This window comes from Silene latifolia, chromosome 9 (assembly GCF_048544455.1).
Source record: "Silene latifolia isolate original U9 population chromosome 9, ASM4854445v1, whole genome shotgun sequence".
NCBI lineage: Eukaryota > Viridiplantae > Streptophyta > Magnoliopsida > Caryophyllales > Caryophyllaceae > Silene > Silene latifolia.
This window is the reverse complement of record NC_133534.1, coordinates 17,061,364-17,072,943: the sequence shown is the minus strand read 5'-3', so window position 1 is coordinate 17,072,943 and position 11,580 is coordinate 17,061,364.

Below are 11,580 nucleotides of genomic sequence, written 5' to 3'. Positions count from 1 at the left end.
GCAAAACACAAGGTCGGAGTTCGAAGACATCTTCCATTGCAGGAATCGAAAAACACATTCCAGAATGCCAACAGCTTCTTACCCGGACCGTCAAGAGGACTTGAGGAATCAAAGTTCTCTAAGAGTGAATAAAGAGGATCCTTCAAAACAGAAAGCATAAACAACCCAAAAAAGTGCACAAGTGTTAACTTTATATCAATACTTGTGAGTCAATCTGTAGGTAATAACGCAAAATAGCAAAGGAAAAAACAAAATACCATATGACGAACTCCGAAAAACATTGAGCTTGGTTGTGAGCGTTCCTCAAACTCCAACGAATTCAAAAGAACCGACCAAACATCAACTACTCTTGGTGTCATCATAGCAGCTGCCTCTACAATGGAAACAATATCCCCCTTGTCCAAAAACATGCCGACCTCGTCGTTATACAACACTAACATCTCCCTGCATTCACAAAAAATAACATATGATGAGAACACTGGGATCACAGTGGTATAACAGCAGAATAACAATTCAATAACAGAGCAATAACACCGGAATAATAGTGGTATAACAACAGAATAACAAAAGGGAATAAAACAGTGGGATTACAGTGGACTAACAGCGGAATAATAGTGGTATAACAGTAGAATAACAGGTAAATAACAGCAGAATAACAAAAAGGAACTAATCTAGTGGAATTAGACGACTCACTAGGTTGACAAAATAACAGCATAATAACAGCAGACTAACAGTGGGAAACAGAAAGACTAACTGAACAGGAACACCACAATCAAAAAAATGAAAATCGACACATACTCTTTTTTCAACTGAGCGTCTTCACGAAGAACAAAGTCCACCACTTGCTTCCGCACCTTCAGCATCTTAGAGAACTGTTTTTTGTTCTTCCGAAACAAATCCGACACCGCAACAAACCTACTGTCCTCTGGCCCGCAATCCATAGAGCAACCTTGACCCGTCGTCCGCCTTACCCCTTTTACGACTACCCAAAGCCGATCGTGGACTCACGGGGCTACCCACACCCCCGCTTCCCACTTGACGGCCGGCGGTAGGGGTATTACTAGAGAATTTAGTGCTTCAATGACAAGAGGAGAGGAGAAGCGACGGGCTCGACAACAGTCGCGACGTCTTAACCTTCTTACCAACAGTTTTCACCTGCCGAACCACGACGTTTCTTACCGCTTTGAGAAGCCCTCTTTTCCGCATCATCAATACGCCGTCTCTCTTCAAGCACACTCAGGGTTTCATTTCTTGTCTTGTTCAACTCCTCCAAACTTTTCAACACATCTTCCCCGGACTCGTTCATATCGAGACAGCGCCAACAAGGCAACGATCTCAGTAGCGGTAGGGGCTCTTGAATCAGAATTACCCAAGTCACAATCAAAAACAGTTCCACGGTAAAAGAGCATGTGCAACATCGTATATACACCGCAGTCAAATTTTCAATCTCACCCGTTTGCCGGTAAAAGGGACGTTGACAATTTTATAATCTTTAACCTCCCCACCTCGGGCAACTCCTTTGTGGATCAGAAATCGGACATCAAGTTCACCTTTTTTTAAAAAAGGAAAAAGAAAACATAATTACTAACAATACTTAAACAAAACTAGGCTAAACACCAAGAGAAAATTAAAACACAATAAATGACTTACAAAAGAGTTTGACAATACACCAAACGTACACACGCCTTTGTTGATCATCAAAGAAAACATCGCCTCTTGAAATACATTATCAAGATATTCAACCCTCTTCGAAATGAAATTGATGCACAAACAACTAAAGTGCTCATGCAAAAGAATTGGGATGAAAATCTGGGAAAATATTTGGCCAAAAAAATTGTTACTAATTATGTGGTCCTTTTAAAAAGCGTAAACACAAAGAGAATAACAATGCAGAGTAATAGTAGACTAACAAAGACAATAGTAGTAGAAAACACACAAAATACGAAAAACATACCATATCAGAAGTAAGATCACACTCTTTCTTGTTGTTATTGACAAAGACAATAAATGACAATTTGACTTCCGCACATAAATCACTCCTGGAAGCCTTATCATCTTTCGACGGCATACAAAGTCGACCCAATGGATACTAAACAAAAAGTGGAGAAAAAGAGTTGAAACGTGATGCAAAAATCAAAAATAAAGTAAAAGAAACGATAAGATAGAATAACTAACCGTTGCACCCATCCCAAAGAAAAGTCGACTTGGGCTTCCTCTTATACAAGTATCATTCGAGAAGAGGGACCACCACCAACAACACCAAGCATTATCATTGTATCCGGAACCATCGATTCCATATCCTCACGATTCGTGTAATCGTCCACACCCCAAGTGACAAGATTATCCCTTCAAAACCGAATAAACAGGCAAAATAAGAGTCACATGAATATATGTTTGAATAACAAAAAGCAAAAGATAATATATTAAACAAAAAGCCGAAAATTTTTACAATAAAAACAAGCTCTTACCCTTGCGAAAGGTTATGATCATTCAAGAAGCGATGAGTCCGCAACCTCTTTCCGCTTGGATAACATTGGGTTGAAAACATGTCCCATCGTTATCATTGATTTTGACAGACAACTAGTTCGGAGCCACAGACCACAATCATAGGTGCATCCGAAATTCGAGGCACAACAGACAACGAGCTCCTCATGTGCGGGAGAGTGCAAAGAAATAACTTGTACACATAGTAGGAGCATTCAACCCAAAGAACGCCATTGTCCTCTGGGGACACCTCACCAACAACAAGATTTTCCGACCTCCGACACAACCAACCTCGGAATCCTCGTTTTATCGATTTATCTATCTCGACGCAGACCCCAAGCAACAAGTCTGCATGACAAGACATCACCACATCCGCTACATCCTCTTCTCATCCACGAATGCTTCACGCCAATTTGAGTGGAATGCTTGAGTGTCATTACGCAATGCAACGTCGCACCGTGTATCCGTCACCTCCGTCTCGTGCAAACAAGCATCGAGCTTTTGGAATTTCGATTGCTTGAACCTCTACCGGTGTACACTCAACAAAAGATTAGGCACATCCTCCGGCGGATTATCAACAAGATAGTCTTCAACTTGAATGTTAACGTCCTCCACATCATTGTTAACATCCTCCACGCCAATGCTAATATCCCCAACATCAACTACTTCCTCACCGACATCACCGCTCTCCATAATGAAACCAATGTCGCACGAGATATCCGTCGTAATGGAATCTAAACCGAGTGGTGACAATTGTGGAGTCCCCACCTTTGCAATTTCTTGAATGATGGGACTATGCTCAACACCCTTCTTTTCGCCTACACCCTTCTTTTCGAGATATAGTCATTTGCACATCCGACACCCGACACACACACTCCTCATAGAATTGAGAAAACAGGTTAAATGATGGGGTTCAATGATGACATCTTCATGTCTAGCTTTTTTGGAAGCTGGTTCTTCAGGAACAGTTGATCGCGATTTATTGGCCGCTTGCATAGCCAATACATGCTTAACCCGTTCATCCAACTCACGGATAACTTGATCCGTGAAGAAAGATGGGGTGGCAACCAAATTCTCGACCCTTCACAACCAACTTTTTCTTTGTTTGTTTGTGCTTTCTTTACCACTCGTTGGGTTACTTGGTGGGCAACTTAGCAAAGGCAGTGCTTGACCCATAACCTCGGGTCTTCTTCATCATCTTCGACTTTATAAGTTCCGCCCGTTCCAAGTATCGGCGGCATAAAATCTGAGAGTCCCTCTCATTAAGAAGTATAAGTTGATGAAAATCCTGTCAAGTTAAAAAGTCAAAATTTTACTTAAAAACAATACAATAATAGTAGAATAACAGAGGAATAATAGTACACTAACAAAAAAATAGATAACAAAGGATTAATAGTAGAATGACAAAGAAGTAATAAAATAACAAAGGAATAACAAAGACACTAACAAAGAGAATAAATAAACAAAGTGGAATACTAGTAGAATAACAAAGAGAATAACAAAGGAGTGACACTTGGAATTAAAATTAGAATAACGAAAGGAATGACAAAGAGGAAACCGAGGAATAACAAAGTGGAATAATAGTAAAATAATAGCGAGTATGACAACTAATGCTTGAGGACAATAATGTAATAACATTTTAGAATGATTCGTTTAAAAACAATCAAACAGTGCTTACGCGATCGACCGCTGCGGATCGTACTTGCTCATCCGTCGAAATATCATCGTAGATCCGAACAAGACATCGACGTTGAGTACGTTGACCAGAGCCAACGATGTTTGGGCGAGACAATGGGAAAGCAACGTCTGAACGCTCCCCACCGCCCCGAGCACCGGTGGTGACTCACGCTGCAACCTCTCATTGAAAGACTTAAAATCCCAATGTTTAATGAGCGGCAGCTCATTATTCACCTGATCACCGCTAAAGAAATAACGGTGAAAATAGCTGATAGCCAACAGCACTACACTACAACGAATATTTTTCCTCCCGATAAGCGCTTCACGCACAGAAGTCACCAAGTCTGAGAACACAAACTGACACCAATTAAGTTCCTTGATCCTAGAAACATCTTCCACAACGCTTAGAAGTCTAAGATCAAGCACATAACCCGACACAGGAGCAAGGAAACACGACATGGCAAGCAGAACAAAAGTCTTCTTAAACTCATCGTCCGCAACCAGAGACTCTAGAAGGGTCTCCTGAACTTTGTTAAGTGGTATCCCACTTTTGTTATTGGCGATACCATACTTCTCACGCCAAGCACGCTTCAAAACTTCTCCTTCAGCGTCGGCAGATCCAGGAAACCCAGTAATAACCAAATCCACTTTCGCACCAGAATTTGGTAAACCAAACACATCGTGCACATCATCTGCAGTCAACTCGAACCTCTATGTTTCAGATATTTCAAAATACTTCCCACTCCTAAAAGCATATATAAACTCCCGGAACATGACATGGGGGAGGGAAGAAAGCTTCAACTCAAGCAAACCCCCGAATCCCATTTCCCTAACAGCCTCCTTCTGCTCCTCGGTGAGGGCTTCAATAACTTTGAAAAGAAAAGTAGGCCGACAGCAGCTAGTAAATGGATCGGCACTGTCCACACAAAAGGGGGGGAAAATATACAATGCATTAAAACAGTTAAGATGACATAAGCAAAAGCATCAGAATAATAGCAAAATAACAGGAGAGTATCAAAAAATAACACGAAAAGTAACATATTAATAGCTAAATAACAGCAAAATAAAAGTAGAATAACAGTGGTACATACAAAGGGATATTTCCTGCAAAGAACTCCACCTGAGGTTGCTTGCTACTTACCACAATTCCCTTCTCATGCTTAACTTTGCCAGCCAACTTACTACTCGTCTTGGGTGGACTAGACGACAATTTCGCAAGTTGGGTCTCGGCCTTTCGTTTGGTTTTTTTCGTGGGTGGTTCGGTTGTACATATTTCTTGACTACGACTACTCCTTCTCTGAGAAGCAGCGCTCTTTGATGGAGATGTGACACGGGTTTTGGATGGAGACGGACCCGGAGAATTTGATGATGACGGTTGAGTAGACTTTGATGAAGCGGTGGATTTGATTCTTAACTTCATTTTCTGCTTTACTATCCGAAAAATAAAGATAAGGATCACTTTCAATGATAAATAGGTATTCACTAGACTTTTTTAATAATGACGCCGAAATGAGAGTACCGTAATGTTAATAAATAACAGAAACACTAACAATTAGTAAAACAAATAACAAAAAAAAAACAAAAAAGAACATGATGGATCTGTAAACAAAAACACGAAAGAGAATCAAAAGAAAAGCCTCTTTGAATAAAGAGTCAAAGACAGTTTCAAAATTACATACGGCCTACATAAGCCTTCATAAAAACAAAATAACGTACTAAATTACAGCCAGGGAAGGTTTCGAATTACATAAAACCCAAAATACATTCTATCCGAGGAAGAACCAAAATGTACTTCCCAAAATACAGGACATAACGTAAAAAGTCGACCAACGTCAACAACATCGACTGACTTGTAATACAATTCGTGAGCAAGATCATAAGCAGAAGGATAATCCCTGAGTGAGTCAAAGTACTCGTGAATTAGACTGATCCGTTCAGATTCAGGTCCATTAAGCATGTTGTCATGATCGTATATATACTGGCAAGCATGCAACACCGCCTTTGATGGCTCACTTGCAAGCATATAGCACTTGCATCGTTTGGAAACTCTTTGTCGAGCCCCTTGACAAAATCTTAAAACCTTGACTGTGACTTGTTGTTAGAACTTTCATATATTCGGCGTGAACACCGGCGCACTTTTATGAAATAGGAACATTTGTGACCATTTCTTACAAACAAGAGACATATTGCTCTTGTCCAAAGTAGTCTCTACATGATCGAAAACTCTTTCCATTAGGTCCCGCCTATTTAAAACTGACATTGATTGATTACGACGACGAACTCGTACATTAACTTCAAAGCACTTATCGTCTTATCGTCCAATAACCATCCCAATTTTTTTTTTTTTTGAGCGAACTCTCTAGCAAATAACAATTTATCTTCATTCACTATATTTATTGCCCATCCCTCACAAACTAAGTCCATTAGTGATGTTGAAACCTACAAACAAACAAAGCCAAACAAACAAAACCACCGAATAACAATGAGAATAACAGAAAAAGAATAACAAAAATTAAACACGTAAAAAAAAGACAATGACAAAGAAAGAGTAGCGCTGAATGACACCATAGGACCAAAGATAACAAATGAATAATGGAATAGCAATCTTGAAAAGTGAAGACAACACGAACAAACACAAAAACCCTAGAAAAACACATTAAACAATTAAAACATGACAAATAACTTGACAACAAACTAAGCGACGAATAACAAATGGAATAACACAAAAACTAAAGTCCAGAGAGAACAATAGTAAAGTTCTCAACACAACGCGTCAGCTAGAACATGCGAATCACTTCAAAACTATAGAAAACTGAGAAAACGACTAAGAACATGCAAATCGATTCAGAAAAAAATCGAAACTCAAAAATGCGATAATAACGACATTAAAGTACTCGATTAAGTAAACCTAGCGATAATTACACTAAAAAACGAATAAAAAAGCATACAAAAGCATGAAATAAAACAAAATAACAAAATAAAAGAGGAAAATGACATGAAATTACCTACAATAGGAAGGAACACGATGAACGGCGAAGAGAAAACGGGAGAAAAAGCGAACGAGACGAACAAATAAGAAGAATAACACAGAATAATAGAAGATAGAGTAACGCTTTGCGCTTGTGAAAATTATATAAACGGTTTGCAATAATGTGGATGATTAATTAGAGAGAGAAATCGTTAGAGAGTAAATGAGGAAAGAAGAGAGAGAGAGAAAAAAAAGGAAAAAAAAGAAAAAAATAAACTAAATAACAATTCTTTTATATGACAACTAAGATTAATCTTGGCCACTCATCTCTAATTTAAACTAATGGTGAGATTCACCCAACTCACAACTCACCATAAACCAAAAACACCAAATCCAATCTCTCTCTCTCTCTTTTATATATATATATATATATATATATATATATATATATATATATATATATATATATATATATATATATGTCTGTGTGTGTGTGTGTGTCTTATTGTAAACGAGTTACGACAACAACTATTAATTAATCTCAATAATATACGGAATAATTGTCTTTTTGAATTTTCTTTATCAAATGAGAAAGTCTTGTGTAAAATCAGGTGTGTAAAACCAAGAAATAAAAGTCATAAAGTATTAGAGCATTCACAATAGAGAGGATGTTATCTTCCAATTATTTTTCCACTTTTCCTCTATTTTTTCAACACCTCATTTTGTCTTTCATCAATCTCATTTCTCACCATTACCATTATCTTCCATTATTTTTCCCACAATAGAGAGGATTCTCTCATATTACCTCTCTTACATTAAAAAATCTCAAAATTCTATAAAAGATAAAAATAAAAGAATTATTATGCAAAAGACAAATATTGATTGGTTTGTGGGCACTACGGTCAATATAAGCTTTCCTCTGAAACTAGAGGAAGATAGAGAAAGTAAGCATCTTTCTCTTGCTAAGAGGATATGTAACATGTGCCTCACAATAGAAAGGATGTCCTCTTAGAAGAAATAGAGTGTTAAGAGGATCTCTCATTCTCTCTATTGCGGGTGCTCTTATGATTGTTACTCTAAGGGTATTTAATTCAATTAGTTAGTAGTTTAAAACTAATATTAATGTAAAACCGCCTTATATAAATATTAGTGTATAAGAATTTTTCTTTTGATCAACCCAAAAAAAGAAGTAGAAGCAATCTAAAGTTGATATCCACTTGAGACAAGTAATCAATAAAGTTAGTACTTAGTAGGAAGTTGCCTATAAAATGATGTTGAATCAGTCGAAAATTTGAAATATGTGTTGAATTGTTTTTTTTTTTTTTGATAGAATGTGTTGAATTAGTTGAAGAAGGCGTAGAAGACAGAGTTCATGATGAGCTTAGTACGTCGTTGACATTTGAATAATACGGAGTAATCAAAAATGGAGAATGGGTACTATATTTGTCTATTTGACATTATTGCTTAATTATACATTAGTAATTATAAGAAGATTTAACCAAGGATGTCTTAGTCTAGTGGTTAAGACGGAGGTATTGTGGACAATAGGTCCCAGGTTCGAATCCCCCCTCCCCTATATTGTAATGCGACTATGTGCGCGCTTCGTGAGACCAAAAAAAAAAAAAAAATATAAGAAGATTTACCTTTTTTAGTCAGTTTTTTTACTTTCACTTTACTTTTGAGAGATTTCAAAAACGGTAAGAAAACAAGGGAGTAACTTAAATCATTATTCGAATTAAGTACTCCCTCCATGCCAGACCAATGGTAACATGGTAAAAAAATGAGGTTTTTAAAAAAAGAGGGTAAAAGCATGGGTAAAGAGGGAAAAAATAGGTGGGGTATGTAATTGAGGGTTTAATTGTGGATTGATATGTGGGGTATGTACTGACATTTTGTGTAAATATAAAAAGGGTAAAAGGATAACTTGGTAATGTTGTGGGCCAAATAAAGAATGTTACCATTGATGTGGTACGGCCGTATTAGGTAAGTATTACCATTGGTCTGGTATGAACGAAATAGTATGGAGTAATAAAATTAATTACTTCGTAAATGGTACACGCGATGTGTGTATAATGAGGGTACAAGTGTACCACGTAACAAATTAAAATGAAAAATAGAAGGTTAGAGCAACTCCAATGGCAAGCTACAAGTTCTTGTAGCTTGCCTTGCCACATCGTTTTTTTAAGCAACACGACTTTTAAGCTACAACGTCCTCCAATGGTAAACTACAACAAATCTGGCTTAAAAGAGCCCACATAACAAATAAATATCATAATTTATTTTATTTTATTTTTTTCTTAATTACTAATGTATTCCAAGCATGTAGCTTGACAAAGCTACACCTGCTTACAAGCATGGACGTATTTCTATACTCCAATGGTGAGCATACCACTTGAATATTTAGAATAATTGCAAGCAGGTCCCTAAATGTAACCATTGGAGTTGCTCTTATAGGCTTGTAGCATAGACAGACATTCCAAATAAATATTGAAGATACATACGAAAATACTCCCGTTTTAGTCGTTCATTTCTTCTTCCTTTCACTTTGCATAAAAAAATAAGGAATTGATGTTGAGCTGCACAAAACACTCAACCTCGCATGCATAAATCTACAAGCTCTTAAATCTTGTGTGATCCATAAATAGAAAAGGTTATAAGGCTAGGAGGGAGTATGTATCTTCGTTGATTTCGCAACATTATTTGAGATCATCATATACTCATTTAAAAGACTTGTGGACTATTTAAACCCCCCTCTTCTCATCCTGATCAATACAAAACCACCTCATTTATTCTACAGAAGCTAAAAAGTTCTTCCCTTTTTCCTTCTCTCCTTTTCTAATTAAGTTATCATATCTTTGTTGTTCTATACTTCTATTTCTTCATAAATCGTAATTTATTATTCTTGTTGTTCATTTTTGAATAATAATGTGTTTATTTCGTTTATTTAGCATATACTTTACACGTATGATGCTTTATTTTCATTCTTTTGTATGTAGCTTAAGTTATACTCCGTAATAATTTTGATGTGTTCACATGATTAGATATTTGAATAAGAAGATGATGTATTTATTTATTTATTTTGGTACAAATGCGCATCTAATTTAATGAATGTAAAGGGTTACTTACATTTCAAATTTATTACCCTCATTTTAGTTTGAATGTCAAACAATATTACCTTGAAACAATACGGAGTATAATAACTATCCAGGATTGCGTTCCTTTTAAGATAAGACCGTCTTAAGGAAGATTTACTCGTGTTTGAAATATCACGTGATGTTTTATCTACTTATCACATACGGAGTATTTCCTTCTTTCTGTCTTTCTTTTTTTTTTTTTTGAAAAAGAGTATTTCTTTCTTTCTAATTAATAACTAAGTTGTCCGTTCTTGTATGTGCATTAGTAGGTTCAAAAAATATGGCTCTCCTCAGAAGAGTTGGGAGTACACTGAAGCACAGTTTGAACAAGCAGACCGGTTCACAGATATCAGCATGTAACCCCTTTATCTATCAGGCACAAAGATGCAGCTCAACTCCAAATCTTTTCATTGGAGGCAAGTTAATGCATGCATTTGCTACAGTACTCTTGTGTCTTATTTGCGCTTCTTATTATGTTTTCGGGTATGTGATTTGGTCGGATTTTCATCATCAGTCATTCGAAAATAATGTCTAGCTATATTTGTATTTTAGGCATACAAATAGGACTGCGTACGTATAGATCTAAATTAATTGAGCAAAGATCCTCTCCATTTCTTGTCCATTTCCTCTCACATTAAAATATAATATTACACCTCTCTTTCTATTGCATTTTTCTTTTATTTATGAGTAAATTAAAAATAACTCCCTTTTAAAATTCAGTTTTTTAAAATTACTCCCTTATATAATTTTTTTCTAAAATTACTCCCTTAAGATGCACTTTTATCAAAAATTGCTTCAAAACCCCAATTTAGGTGACTTATTCAGTATATTTTTGAACTTATTCCATTTGTAACTTAGAAAATTTATACTTTCAAAGGTATAGCAATAGAGAATAAGTTAAAAAACATACGAAATAAGTCACCTAAATTGGAGTTTTGAAGCAATTTTTTACAAAAGTGTAATTTAGGGGAGTAATTTTAGGAAAAAATTATATAAGGGGGTAATTTTAAAAAACAGGATTTTAAAAGGGAGTTATTTTTAATTTACTCTTTATTTATCGATTGAAGACATAGACCGTTAACTCGTCGTGAGATGAAATCTTGACCCTTGATAGAAAATGGACCCTCCATTTCTTTTAGGAAATGAAGAGAATCCTAATTGAAATTAATGTCCTTGTATTTTAGACATATAAATAGGCTGGTTACAAACAAAAATAAAGGTTGGTACCCGCGACATAATGTGCTTATTTGAAGAAAAAAAAGGCCGCCTACACATACATCTGGACCTGTCAAAACTTGGCCCGACACGAAACCCGGC